Here is a 13,581-nt window from a genome sequence, read left to right on the forward strand (position 1 = left end):
CAAAAATACACATTTTGTACTTAAGATACAGAAAATATATATTTTAAATTATTTACAGATAATTAGAAATAATTATCTGTACTTTTTTTATTATTTTTCAGATAATTGAGAAAAAAATATATAAATATGCTTTATCTATAACTCAAGTTTATTTGCATAGCACAGTGGTTCCCAATTCCAGTCCTCGGGGGGGCCCCCCTGACTGCATGTTTTAGGTGTTTCCCTTCTGCCACACACCTGGATTGAATCTTTGGGTGATTAACAGGCTCCTGAAGTACTTGGTGGTTGCAGAAGATGTCATGCAATCATTTGAATCAGCTGTTCTGATATAGAGGCACATCTAAAACATGCAGGCAGGGGGGCCCTGAGGACTGGAATTGGGAACCACTGGCATAGCACATTCCAGCAACAAGATAGTTCAAAGTGCTTTACGTCATAAAAACAAGTGGAATAGTTTTAACTACACCTGGTTTAATTTCTGTAAAACAAAACAAAATAAATCTCTTAAGCCTGTGATAATCCAAAAAATAATTGACACATTAAGTCAAGCAGAAAGAGCTGAACATTTCAGACAACATAAATGATAACACAAGAACTTTCTCATCACTCACGGTGAGTGGCTGGAAGAAACCATTTATTGTCAAACAACTGTGCACCTTTTTCAAATCATTAAGACTCTGATTTGAGCGTCCAGGTTCAGCAAACTGCATCATTGAAGGTGAGTAAACCTCATGAATGTGTTATTTTTCTTACTAAAAAAATAAAATCTTAATTTGATGTTATTTTGTGTCAACACTGACTAAAGTATCTAGACTGTATATCTACCATTTTGTTCCTGTCGCTGCATATTGTAAAACAAAGTTTAAAAACTAACTTAATGGGAAAACTGCCGTGATGTCCTCTGCATCGTCACCAACATTTTAAAATCCAAGTTGTAAAATTGCAATAGTCTAGTTTATTTTCCTAGAAAATTCATTCTCTCTAGGAGCTCAGTGATTATGGAAGTATTTTGAGACTATTTTCCCTCCAGAAATGATCATCTTATGCCATTCTTACATATAAGATACAAAAATTGGCAGGAGACTGATGGTATTTTTTCTAACTGTGAAGAAACTTCCATTCTTGTTATGTCATTTTGTTGTTTTTATTTAATAAGAATAAAAAAAAAACAAGTAAGTAAATAAAGATTCTATTGTCCTAAAAGTTGATCAAATCTAATTTACCATAATCGTTCTTGCGCATATACAAGTAGGCCACAAGATGGTGCTGTTGTTCACCGAGGAGAAAGTTTCTCTAAGCGCGAGAATGAAAAACAGCTTTCATTTAAACATCCAATTTAAGATAGTTTCTGTAATAGGAGTTCATTACTTTAATATCTGGAAGTGGGTTTAATTTATGTCAAAACACATTGCATCTGTCTGTTATAGTTTTGTTAATTTTATGTTTTGTCAGAGCTTGTTTTATTTTGCAGTTTCTTTTCAGTTTTGTGGAATCCATGTTTTAGTGTCTGTTTTCCATCCTGTTCAGCTGATGCCAGGTATCGTCTCTGGTTCATTATATTTCTACTTGTTCTGTTTCCTGGTACTAATCAGCACCAAAATACCAAAATGCAGTAAATAGCCATATTAAACAAGTAAACAGTTTCATACATTTGTGATCACATACCATTATTTGGACAATTTCAAGACTTTTATGCCTTCTTTGTCTTTTCAGAAATAGTCATATCTCTTTTGCTGCCTAGCAAAAAATAATTATCCACACCTTGGGTTGAGCTCCTGAGGCAACACCTTTCCTAATTACACAAATACATCTAATGCATTTAAATTCAAAAGCCAAGTTTAAACAGTTTGGATTTGGAAAACATGTATAAAAATGGGAATATTATCAAGACAAATATGTGATTGTACGCCAACTTACCAGGGATTGAAACATACTTTAAAGTGAGACAATCTTCTGCTGCTAATTAAAAAAAATTGGTTAATTTTGTTTTCAGTGCCACCTGGTTGAATCTTTCAGATTTTTATCTTCTTACCCCAAAGCAATGCAAACATTCTAATCCCTCATGACTCACTCTGATCTCACAGTTCTGTCCTTTCTGCTAAATTGTGTTTTTGTACATTGAATTAAAAGAATACCTGGAACTAGTTTGCTGCACTTCTGGGTGAGTAAACTGATTTCAACACTGTTTGCTTTTCAAAGAGTCCAGAAAAAAAAGCACCAGCTTAGATTGGGGTTAAGGTTCATGAAAAAGCCTCCTAAGATCTATTTTTCTTTTTGGAAAGCATAAAAACTAAAGACAAAAAACAAATATGCAGCATTAAGTTAAAGCGTTGGCCTAATGTAAAAAGAATATATGCATGTTTTAGCAGGAAATGTAACTTGCAACACTATTTATCTGCAGATAAAAAGGAATAAAATCTTCCTGTGAGTCAGTTGTAACCTGAATATAAAAGAAAAAAGACTGAAGGTAAATCAAATCTTTCAGATCCAAAGTTTAGTTTTGCTGTTTATAAAGTTTAAAACGTCTAATATTTAACTTTTCTCTATGTTATATTTATGTTTCCATGCTTAGTTTAAATGTGAAAACAAACTAGTTCCTAATTCCGTTGTTGTTTGAACCCTTTATTATAAATTATTTATTTTTGTTAGAGCAGATACAATTTTCAACACATTTAAACTGTGCATTTTAATCCTGATATCAAATTTATATTCCAACTCACAGCATTTTGTTAATAACTTACTATATGTAAATAAATCTCACTCTATTCACAAAATACACTTCAATGTTTTATTTAAACTCATGGCTTGAATTTAGGAGCGTGTATTCTTCTCCCTGGATTCCTTTTTTTTTTTTGCATTTTCCTGCAGATGAGATTAAAAATCAGATAAAATACTTTACTCTGTATTGTATCTGTACTGAATTGTGGGCAAACATTACCTGGTCCACGTTTCACTTTGTTGAGAATGGAAACCATTCAGTCAGACGGATCAGATTTTTCTCGGTTCTGGAATGTTAAATACAAAACCACACCTCAGTTTCTCCACAGATAATGCTTTGTAGTATTTTTAATAACACAGAAAAAATTACTATATACTCAGAATGGCACTTTCATTTCTACAAAGATTAATAGTCAATAGAGATGAATAATATAATATTTACTGAGATACTGATAAAAGAGATAATAAAGAAAAAATGCAGTCTTTTTGGTAATAAATTATATGGCTGCAATGAATAAATAACAATAAATTACACAATAATTGTGAATGGTAAAGAGTCACTTCGCCATTTTTAACAGCCTCATAGAAGATGCACTCAGAGCGAAATAAGAGGTGGCACTACTATATATTTGAAAATATTTTCTCCTTCAAAAATGCCATTTTATTGCTCATTTTCTAAAATTAATTTAATTAACTGGGATGTGCACGTCCCAGTCCTATCAGGCATATCTTCCGGTCATATATGCTTTATTATTATGATGCTTTTCATCTAAACTGTAAAATAACACTGTATTTATTTATTTTTTCCACACCAGACCATTGCCCGTTTTGCCTTGTTTATGTCTTGTGTCTGTTCTGATCATGTCAGTATGGTCCAAAAGAAAATAGTCAAAGAAATTAGAACATTTTACCTAAAACTAGACGCAAGAGTAAGTGATGTTACCATAGTAACGTCTGTAAACTAATTGTTATTTAAAATGTTTTCGAAGCTAGTAGAAACGTCAACATGATTATGTAATTAATTAATTTCTAAAAGTTAAATCTACCCTAACATTTAACTCTACAGTATAAGCTTGAGTGTATTTAGCTAAATAACTAATTGAATTTTATGGCTGATGAGCAGAAATACAAAACGTTAATTTAAAAAAAGCTATAATAGTGAAAGTTTGTGCTCATTAGAAACTATTTTGAATCTTTTTCCCAAAAATCTTACTGGATATTATTATTTTTATAGTGTAAAGCGAATTCTGACTGGTAAAAGGCCCATGTTCGCTATATCTTGTAAATATAGCGAAGTAGTTGGCAGAGCTCAGCAAAATTTTAAAATATACTTTGCATCGTCTTATCTATTTGCATCTTAAATTCAGCAGATTATAGTTATGACTTCCTTTTTTCCTCTCAAAATGCTTCCTACCTGGTTTTCATCAGGATTTGGAGGAAAGTCAATGTTGCCTTGAATTGGGATCCATATTCCTTCCAACTGGCAGGTGAAGAAAAAAAGCAAGAAAAAGACGTAATATTCCCCCAAAACATGCAGAATATTGACTTAATGTTAATATTGGAGTGCAGTCTGCATACTTACTTTGACTTCTTCATGTTTTGTCTCCTAAAATAGAAGATAACATTTCTAACTTGGTCTCATCAACTGTCAACATGACGTTTTAATAATTTAGTAAAAATCCAAGTTCACCTACGTTTTTGGTCGTGTTGTTGGTTTCTACTGGGTTCTAAAACAGATGGAAGAGGACAAAACAGAAGAGAAACTATATTTAGCTTTAAAATATAAAGACATGTCACTTCACTAAAGTTTTGTTTTCAAAAAAATAAACTTTACATTTTGATCAAAGCAACAAAGTAATCAAAACAATCAGTTCCTCTGGGATGCTGCAGTTTTTTTTTTTATTGTTGTGACCTAAAATTTCAGTATGAAGCAACTTTTTTAAAAATAATTTTGGATATTCCAGCCGACCTAAAACAAGAGAAATTTGGTCTGATTTAACTTCAGAGAATTAGAAAAAAATGTGAATGTTTTTTTTTTATTTGGTGTGTAAATATCTCGTTTCAGCTGCAAGTGCTGCTGAAACAGTCAATGCTGGAAATGAATCAAAAGTTTTTTTTCAACAAACATTTGCTTAAGTGTGTGGGCTGCCTTATGCAACCAGATAATTACGGCTTCTCTTTTACTTTTATTTTTCCTTTTGACAGGTTTGTATTTTCACTTAAATTGCACATAATAGATTTAAGAGAATTTTCTAGATAATTTTTGTAGTTTTTTTTTGCTCTCATTTTGTACATAGCAACAAAAAAAAACTGGTTTTAGTTTTTTTTTTTTAGAATGAATTAAATAAATTTTGAATATAATGTGAAATATGTATTATCTTCTTGGAGGTTAGATTTCAACAATTGTTACCTACAAATCACAAGTTTTGAAAACAATTCAATTCACTTTGATTCAAATGCAGATTTTTTGGGGAAAAGTGAACAACATTCATTTTGACAAAAGAGACCAGAGACCACAAAAAGAAAAAAATTTAAATCCTAACTGCGGTTACAGTTTCGGCTTAACAACCTAAATTTGCCACTATAATAGAAAAAATGATCAAACATTTAACATTAAAATTAATTTTTGGCTTTCTACCCACAGTGAAGTTGCTTGTCTTGTTCACTCCTTCCAGCGGCAAACAAGACCCTGGAGGTCCCTGAAAAGGTATTTAAATACAAATTAGTTTAAGTAAATACTTAATTCTGTTTTTGTTAATTTCAATCTTTAATGTGTTTTACTAAGCAGGATTGATTCTATTTTTAAAACGAGGAACTCTTAAGCAGCATAACCATTAATAATTCATTAGATTTGAAATAGAGCTCAGCTTAATTTAAGAATAAGAGACAAAAATTAAATGTTAAGAAATAAACTATTCCCACATTGGGTAAAAGAAGAAAAGTCTGAGAAGCACATCAAGGGAAATTGTGTAGGAAATTAAACAAGAACATATCAGAATTATTTCAGCTGATTGAAATAATCTAGTTAAACAATAAGAGGTGTGTGTGTGTGTGTGTGTGTGTGTGTGTTTACTTACAAATGGGCATGGACTTGCAGTGACGTATGCAAAGAAACAAAGGAAAAGTAAAAATCCTCTCATGTTGAAAACTTTCTGTCTTCCTGCACATCTGCTGTGGAGTATCACTGCAGGGAGGTTAAATTAGATTTAGCTTTTTACTTCCTATCAAAGTCCAAGTCAGGTTTTTTTATTGATTTTTTTTTTTTTTTTTTTTTTTGCTCCTGAAAGTCAAACATGTTCTCTCTGAATAAGCAGACTCCATGTCTTTGATGAGCAAACTAAAAGTTTTTAACTTAGAGCTGTTGCCATTTAGATCTGTAATCGATGGTGTTAAGTACAAAAATCAGTTGAGATCAATCTTTTTATATTTTTCAAATATTCTTATAATAGTATGTTTAGTTGATGTATAGTTTTTATAATTTCTTTTGTTTTCAATTTTTATAAAATTGATTTTTTTCAGAAATGTGCTAAAATTTAGTTTAGATTTAAATGAATTAATTCACTTGTTATATATTTTAAATTAAGCTCAGTTTCAAATTAACTACCGGTAGTTATTGTATCTTTTTCTGAGAGTTAGGATGATCTTTACTGGGTCTCCTGCTCATAAACTTTCAAACCCTCAGTTTAAATTAATTTTGAGGTTTGGTGTTTGACACATCAATATTCTTGCAGAAAAAGCAAAGCAGAACGTGGATAATCAAGTTTAGACTAACTTGTTATCAATAACAGCTGAACTTTGTCTCCCACACGTGAACTCTCACCTTGAGGAAAAACCTGCTGCTCTTTCTGCATGCAGTAATGTTCTTTACTGAACATTAAATGTTCACCTCCAAATAGAAAAAGCTCACTTTATGTTCAGTTCAAAGTTTTCAAACTTCACACACCAATGCATTCTCAATACTGGACCTTAGATGGTTTGTTCCTCTCTGTAGTTATTTCACAAGCAAATGGATTGAAACAGAACAAATAGCAAAGATGCATTTCACCCTCTGTCACAAACAGTTGATGCAGATTATGATTTTTTTTTTGTTTGTTTTGTTTTGTTTCTTTTTAATTAGGTCAACTTCAATGAGTTAAGCTGTTAGGTGTAACATGGTACAAATATTCATCTTTTAATAACAGAAATTTAATTTCATAGTAATTAGAATCACATCTATTTGATGAATTTTACTAAAAATCAGATGTTGGTGCTCAGATCTGCTTGTTAAATAATTTCATTAAACTTTTCTGAGTATAAAAGTATTTGAAAGAGGATTTATCCAAATCCTGCTTCACTATTTTCTTCTTGTTTTTCTTTTTTCATTTTGTCACCTGAAAGCTTTTCTTTCAACAAGGGAAATGTGCAAATCCCTGATTTTAAGTTTAAGATCTACATAGATTACCACATCCCTTTTCTGCAAATAAAAACATTTTATTTTTTTCATTAAAATTTATTGTAGAGCAGGTAAAATACGTATATTTTTTTGTTTACTTGCATTTAAATAATATTATTTTGACCTGAATGTACCTCTAACTTGAAGATTTTGACCCAGATGAAAGAGTTTGAACACTTCTGCTCTTTACTAAGAGCAAATAAATAACAAGAAAAGCCTGTTTATTGCTCATTCGCAATTTGAATATTGTACACAGTAATAAAAAGATGATGATATATTGTGCAGCCCAGATGTATTTCTTTCTATATAACGTTAAAGTTTGAAACTGGTAGCTGTACGGTCAGATCTGTCATCCGTGGTGAAATATTTTCATCTGAATCTTAAATTTGAACAAATTGATTATTTTATTTTTTTCAAATATTAATCAGTTTACAAATGTCTTTGGGTTCTAAATAAAATTTAAAGAGCCATGTCCATTTTTCTGTATCAATATAAATACTACTTTTAGCAAATTTAGCCTTAGATTTTAACCATTTTATAAATTATACTCACACCCATGCATTACCTTACCGTAACCTTTTACCACGAACATAAACAAATACAACTTCTTTCACAACAAATGTTTATATTTTATTTGGAGATGATTCCGGCTCTGCAGGAAGATTCATGATCTTGTTCATTTTTTCTGGGTATATTTCTGTAAAACCTCAGCTTTGCGTCTTCCACGGGTTCTGCTATTTCTGGAAAAAAAAAAGATCCTTTCTTCGTTAATTTCCACTTGTGCAGATTTCACAGATCAGTTATTTTCTATTCTGTAACACAAACGACAGCTGGGAAACTTTCATACCTGCTCCTTGTTTTGTTGTGATGGGAAACCACCACTACTATTTAGAGGGTGCCAGATGCTAAGGTGAGGCTATAAATTACAGTAGAGTTCAGTTAATGCCACATAAAATATAAACTATGAAAATGTCTCTAAATAAAAGATTATTGCTTTATGCTTCTAGTGTTTTTGTTTACCTTTGGGGGCTCAGGTTTCGGCGGGGCTGCACTGGGAACCTGAAAGTGGAGCAATGATTATTTAAATTAAAAAATATCAACCCTTAAGTCCAGATCTTAAGGGCAGACAGATCTGCCAGACGGTCAGATGACAGATCTGACCGTACAGCTACCATAAAATCTATTTGTGAAAAAAAAAAAAAAAAAGATCCTTTCTTTGTTAATTTCCACTCATGCAGAGTTTACAGATCAATTATTTTCTATTCTGTAACACAAAAGACAGCTGGGAAACTTTCGTACCTGCTTCTTGTTTATTTGTGTTGGAAAACCACCACCACTCTTTAGAGGGTGCCAGACGCTAGGGTGAGACTATAAATTACAGTAGAGTTCAGTTAATGCCACATAAAATATAAACCATGAAAACGTCTCTAAATAATGAAAGATTATTGCTTTATGCTGCAAGTGTTTTTGTTTACCGTCGTTGTGGGCTCGGGGTTCGGCGGGGCTGCACTGGGAACCTGAAAGTGGAGGTTATTTAATTAACTAATTAAATAATAATTAGTTAATTTTGTGGTTTTTAAGCTGGGCTTTTTGGGGGTCTACTTTAAATTGGGTGATTTTCGCCAGCAGTGCAAAATGTTTGAACTTTTCTGCTTTACAGGAGAGTAAATCTGGTCATTATTTAATCTTCCCATGATTGACCTCAATCATTATTCACTCACATTTCTAAATTTATTGTATATATAACAAATGTTGTTTGTTTAAATTTAAAACTGTGAAAATAAAATATTTTTTTAATTTGAAAGGGAATCATCACTTCTGTAACAATTTGATGAATGGAAAATAATCAAGTTAGTATTAGTTTTTAACTGAAAAGATCCCAAATGTTCTTCCAAATAATCTGTCCTGACAAACATTGAAACAGTAACGATATTTCCTGTAAATACTTACAGTTGATGAGTTGGTTGTGGAGTTGGACCCGTCCAGTGGTGCTGTGGCTGTTGCGTTAAGCTGCAAATTTAATTCAAAAATAATCATTGGGAAACATTTTTCTGTAGTTTGCAAACAGATTAAATTACTTTCTAAATGTTAAAATGTAGAAAATGGAAGTAAATTAGATTAAAACTAGATTTTAAATAACATCTGCCCTTTGGAAAATGCAATAAAACATAGAATACAGGAAGCACTACATTTATAGTATTCAGTTTTAAATTTACTAAATTGTAAGGAGTCCATCTAGGCACCTTTACCATATTATTTTTTTTTTAGATATTTAAGGTTTTAAAATTATTAAAACATTATCAGTGAAGGTCAGATAATCGAAAGTAAAAAATTTAAAAAGAAATTTCTAAGTTGTCTGTCAGTTCATTAGTTAAAAACATCCAGTGAAACAGAGTAACATAAATCCTCTCTTCATGATAAACTGTTGACTATGATGTCCAATTCAAATGTTTTTTTTTTTGTTTTTTTTGTCTGGTCAAAATACAGTTCCTGTGTGACCGGAAGTCCAAAATACAACAAAACATTAACGTTTTACTGTCCCGGGTCATGAGAAAAACAAAATTAAATCTGCTGACAGAGAAACAAAATGTACTATCATTTATTTTTTACAGTTATAAGATAAACTACCATATTTGCCTCCCTTTTTCAATAAATATTTGGGTGAATATTTGTCTAAATATATTTTGATGTCCTGTTTGGTGTCCAAATTACACTAGGATTAAAAATGTCCATTAATAGTAATAGTAATAGTTTCTTACCTTGCTTTTATCATTGTTTCCTTCATTAAGATTCACACTTAGAGGGTTCCAGTTGCTCTAAAGTGGATTTGCCAAGAGCATTGAAGATTGTTAGATACAGATTTTAACAACTTCATGATTCTATTTCAATTTCTATGTTAAATATGACTAAAAGTTTATTTTCTTACCCTTCGTTGACGTGTGGTTTCAGGGAAGGCGGCGCTGCAACCCTGGACATAAAAATGCAATAAACTTACTTGGAAAAATATTTAACATTTTTATTGTTTTTGTAATTGATCTGTTTTTGGAGACATTCTTTCAAAAAGAAAGAAAAAGAGAGACTCTAAATCTCTTTTATCTGGTTAAATAAAGGTTGTTATTACTAATATTGGTCCATGATACTACATGGCTGTAGTGTCAGTCCTTTCCAGCAGCTCATAACAACTCTAAAAATTTAATTGAACTGAGTCTGAGGATATATAGTTTACAAACGCTTCACATTACATTCTGACCCTTTCCATCATTTTCAACATTTTTTTTTGTTTTACCTTGCATTTTAACGTCGAGGCTTCAGCAGCCACAGCCCATCCAAGGAGACACAGAAATATCACGGCTCTCATTGTGAAACTTGTCGGTCTTCTTCTTCTACATTTGCTGTGTTGGATCAGTGCAGGGAGGTTTAGTTCTGTCTGTTTTTTCCTTAATTCAAAGTCCAACTCTGTTATTTGTTTGTAGCTTTTTGTTGACTTTGCTGAAAGTTAAACATGTCGAATCTATAATCAGGTCAGCTGATGGTCAGTGAATTTGATCCCAACTGGAGTAAAGAACCCACGCATGCAAACTCCATGCAGAAAGACCCTGGGCCGGGAATCGCACCCAGGACCTTCTTGCTGCAAGGCAACAGCTCTACCAACTGCGCCACTGTGCAGCCACGAAAAATATAATCAACACCTGGTATTGCATCTACACCTAAAATTTTACACCTGTTCACAATAAAAGACCACCGTTCCGCAAAATGTTGTAATTGTTCTAATTCACCACCAGATGTCCCTGTAGACACACAATCAACACTTTTTCTCTTTCTCTCTCTCTCTCCCCCCTCTCTATCTCTCTCCCCCACTCTCTCTCTCTCTCTCCCTCCCCCTTTCTCTCTCTCTCTCTCTTACAGTTTTGCAAACAGACAATTTACATTAAGATATCGTGGAAAAGTGGTGCAGTGTTTAGTTTCTGCATTAACCTTGAGATGAACCAAAGCAATTACAGGTGCACCAGCTGTAGTTTTCCAGATTAATTCTGGATTTTTGGCAATTCTGAGTTCTTGTTAGCAAGATAACAACATAGTAAATGGATTCCCAAAGAGCAGTCAGTCCTAAAACAAACGGAAAATAAAAGTAATGCTTCACATATCCGCCATTTTACTGTGACAGAGCAGTTTGGGTGATGCTAGTATAGGGTTTACCAGTAAATAATGGGGAAACGTTGGTGTGTGAGTCCAAGCTCACCATCAATTGAATGCTACATATACTTTGATAGCCACACTATTAACTCTCCAACCCAAATCACATAAATGTGCTACTATTAAGAACCCTACATCAGACAATTTTATGTTGAGATTAACAGCCCTGAAAAAAATGAAGAGCCCACTGCACTGAGCCCCATTGAAAACCTCATAGTTATTCCACCAAATATTGATTTCTGAACTCTTCCTGGGTTAAAATATTAGTACTGTTGTTTCTAAATCAATGTAAACTTGTTTTCTTTGCATTATTTGAGGTTTGAAAGCACTGCATCTTCTTCATTATTTTGACCATTTGAGATTTTCTCCAGATAAATACTAAATTTCTGCTTGGGATTTCAGAGACATGTTGTCAGTAGTTCGTAGAATAAAAGAACAATGTTTATTTTACTCAAACAGATACCTATAAAAAGTAAAAAGTGGTCTCTTAATTTTTTCCAGAGCTGTATTTAAATTAAATATAGCAGACACCATCAATTGAGTTTGTAATTTCATCACCTCTAATTGCAGAACAACTATAGAATCAGACATACACTGATTAATGCTGCATCCATATTTACCACCTTAATCACAGGGTGTTGTGTGTGAAGGCATGTTTTCTTTTGCAAATGCAGACTTAACTTCTCAATTTGAGACTAGTGGCGTAAATAAAGGCTGAGATTTTGTTTCATATTAACAAACACATTTGTGAAACAGTGGAGAGTTTGTGATGCTGTTGGCCTGTTTCTGGTCCAAATAGTGTGGAAACTGTTAGTTGGCTTAGGTCCATTAAATCTTTGGTGTCCAGACTCAAAATCAACTTTTTAACAACATGGTTCATAACTTTGAACCAGTTATTATGAGCATGTTTACTAAACCTTTTTTAATAAGTATATTTAAATTAAAAGTTTAACTTTTCAAAATGCTCTTAATGTGAGATTATGCTGCTGCAACAGAGGTGAACTATTATTCACTGTAGTTTTAACACAAAATGATTCTTAAATATATTTCAGTCTGCTTGGTTCTGCATATTTTTAGCTTCCTTCAGGAAGAGCTGCTTTAGGCCCTCTTATCACTGTAAATCTAAATAAACTGCTTCTGGCCACAATGCCCTCAAATCAACGTTGAAAGTAACTCCAAACCGATGCTCAATTATACAACTGTGGGTCTTTGAAAAGCATTAGTAGAGCCTCCTGCAGAGCCAACAAGAATGCAGCAAGTAGTTTCTGAATAGTAAGTCAATAACAAAAACACTTGTCTTTTCCAGTTGCCATACTGCAACACATACAGCAGTAAAACCAGCTGACCAAACATACTGGAGTTCAGCTGGAGTTGCTAGGTAACGGTGCAGTTCCTGTCAAAGTGACTCAACATTCAGGAGATTTTCATTTTCAGCTCATTTTACTGAGGCCAAAAAAATTAACTTCTTGGGGAAAAAATGGCCGTGAGTTTCTTTTTAAGTGCTTTAGCTGTTTTTTGAAGCATTTGAGACCTAGATGGAAGCATAAAAATGAACAAAAAGTGAAGTTTGCATTATAGGTTCCTTTTTTAAAGGCCTTATACACGTCTTTACCCGAGGTGCCAGTAAGAGTGAAGGGCTTTGTGTTTAGAAAAGCATTCTAGATGCTAATCTGTGCCTCATTAAACAAACTGCTGTAATGTTGACCAGTCATGAGTCTTTTGGCTCGACTCCTGCTCTTGTTATCGCAGCCATTTCTGGTGCCCTAGATGTTGATCGTCTAGACGTCGCCATTGTCTGCTCCGCTCATCTACTTGTGCCAAGAGTAAATCTCATTAACAGGGAGAAGGCTTGGAGGGACAGGGGCTCACCCACGGGTTCTCTGTGAGTAACTACTAAAAATAGAGAAGGAAGGTGATTACGATAAACTAGGTCTGTGGCTACCTCTGAACTCTTAACCTTTAGTCGCTTAATTCTCTCTGACATGCTGGTAAGGAAGCAGTGCGGCTGGTAATGAATAAAATAAAAGGCCTTTATTTTATGACTCTGCACACCAGGTTCCAGCACTTAAACTGGCTTAAAGATGTGCTTCACCAGAACCACCAGATGGCAAATTGAGTTTGTAATAAAAAAAAAGCTGAGGTAATGATGCCTTCGCTTTACAATTAGAAACTCAGCAATTCTTTTCCAGACAACAGAAAACTTTAAGTCTTGGTCAAAAAAATGACTGGATGTTTTT

General features: G+C 33.1%; 1 protein-coding gene across 1 annotated transcript in view; it reads left to right on the forward strand.

The window, feature by feature from the left end:
* The first annotated feature begins 402 nt into the window (after window positions 1-402).
* Window positions 403-13,581, forward strand: part of LOC122824207 (nuclear receptor-binding protein 2-like) — a 46,654-nt gene continuing 33,475 nt past the window's right edge. The window contains exon 1 of the mRNA XM_044104523.1: window positions 403-718. The gene's annotated coding sequence lies outside the window, so the exon portion shown is untranslated. The remainder of the gene's footprint in view (window positions 719-13,581) is intronic.

Source organism: Gambusia affinis, linkage group LG21 (assembly GCF_019740435.1).
Source record: "Gambusia affinis linkage group LG21, SWU_Gaff_1.0, whole genome shotgun sequence".
Taxonomy (NCBI): domain Eukaryota; kingdom Metazoa; phylum Chordata; class Actinopteri; order Cyprinodontiformes; family Poeciliidae; genus Gambusia; species Gambusia affinis.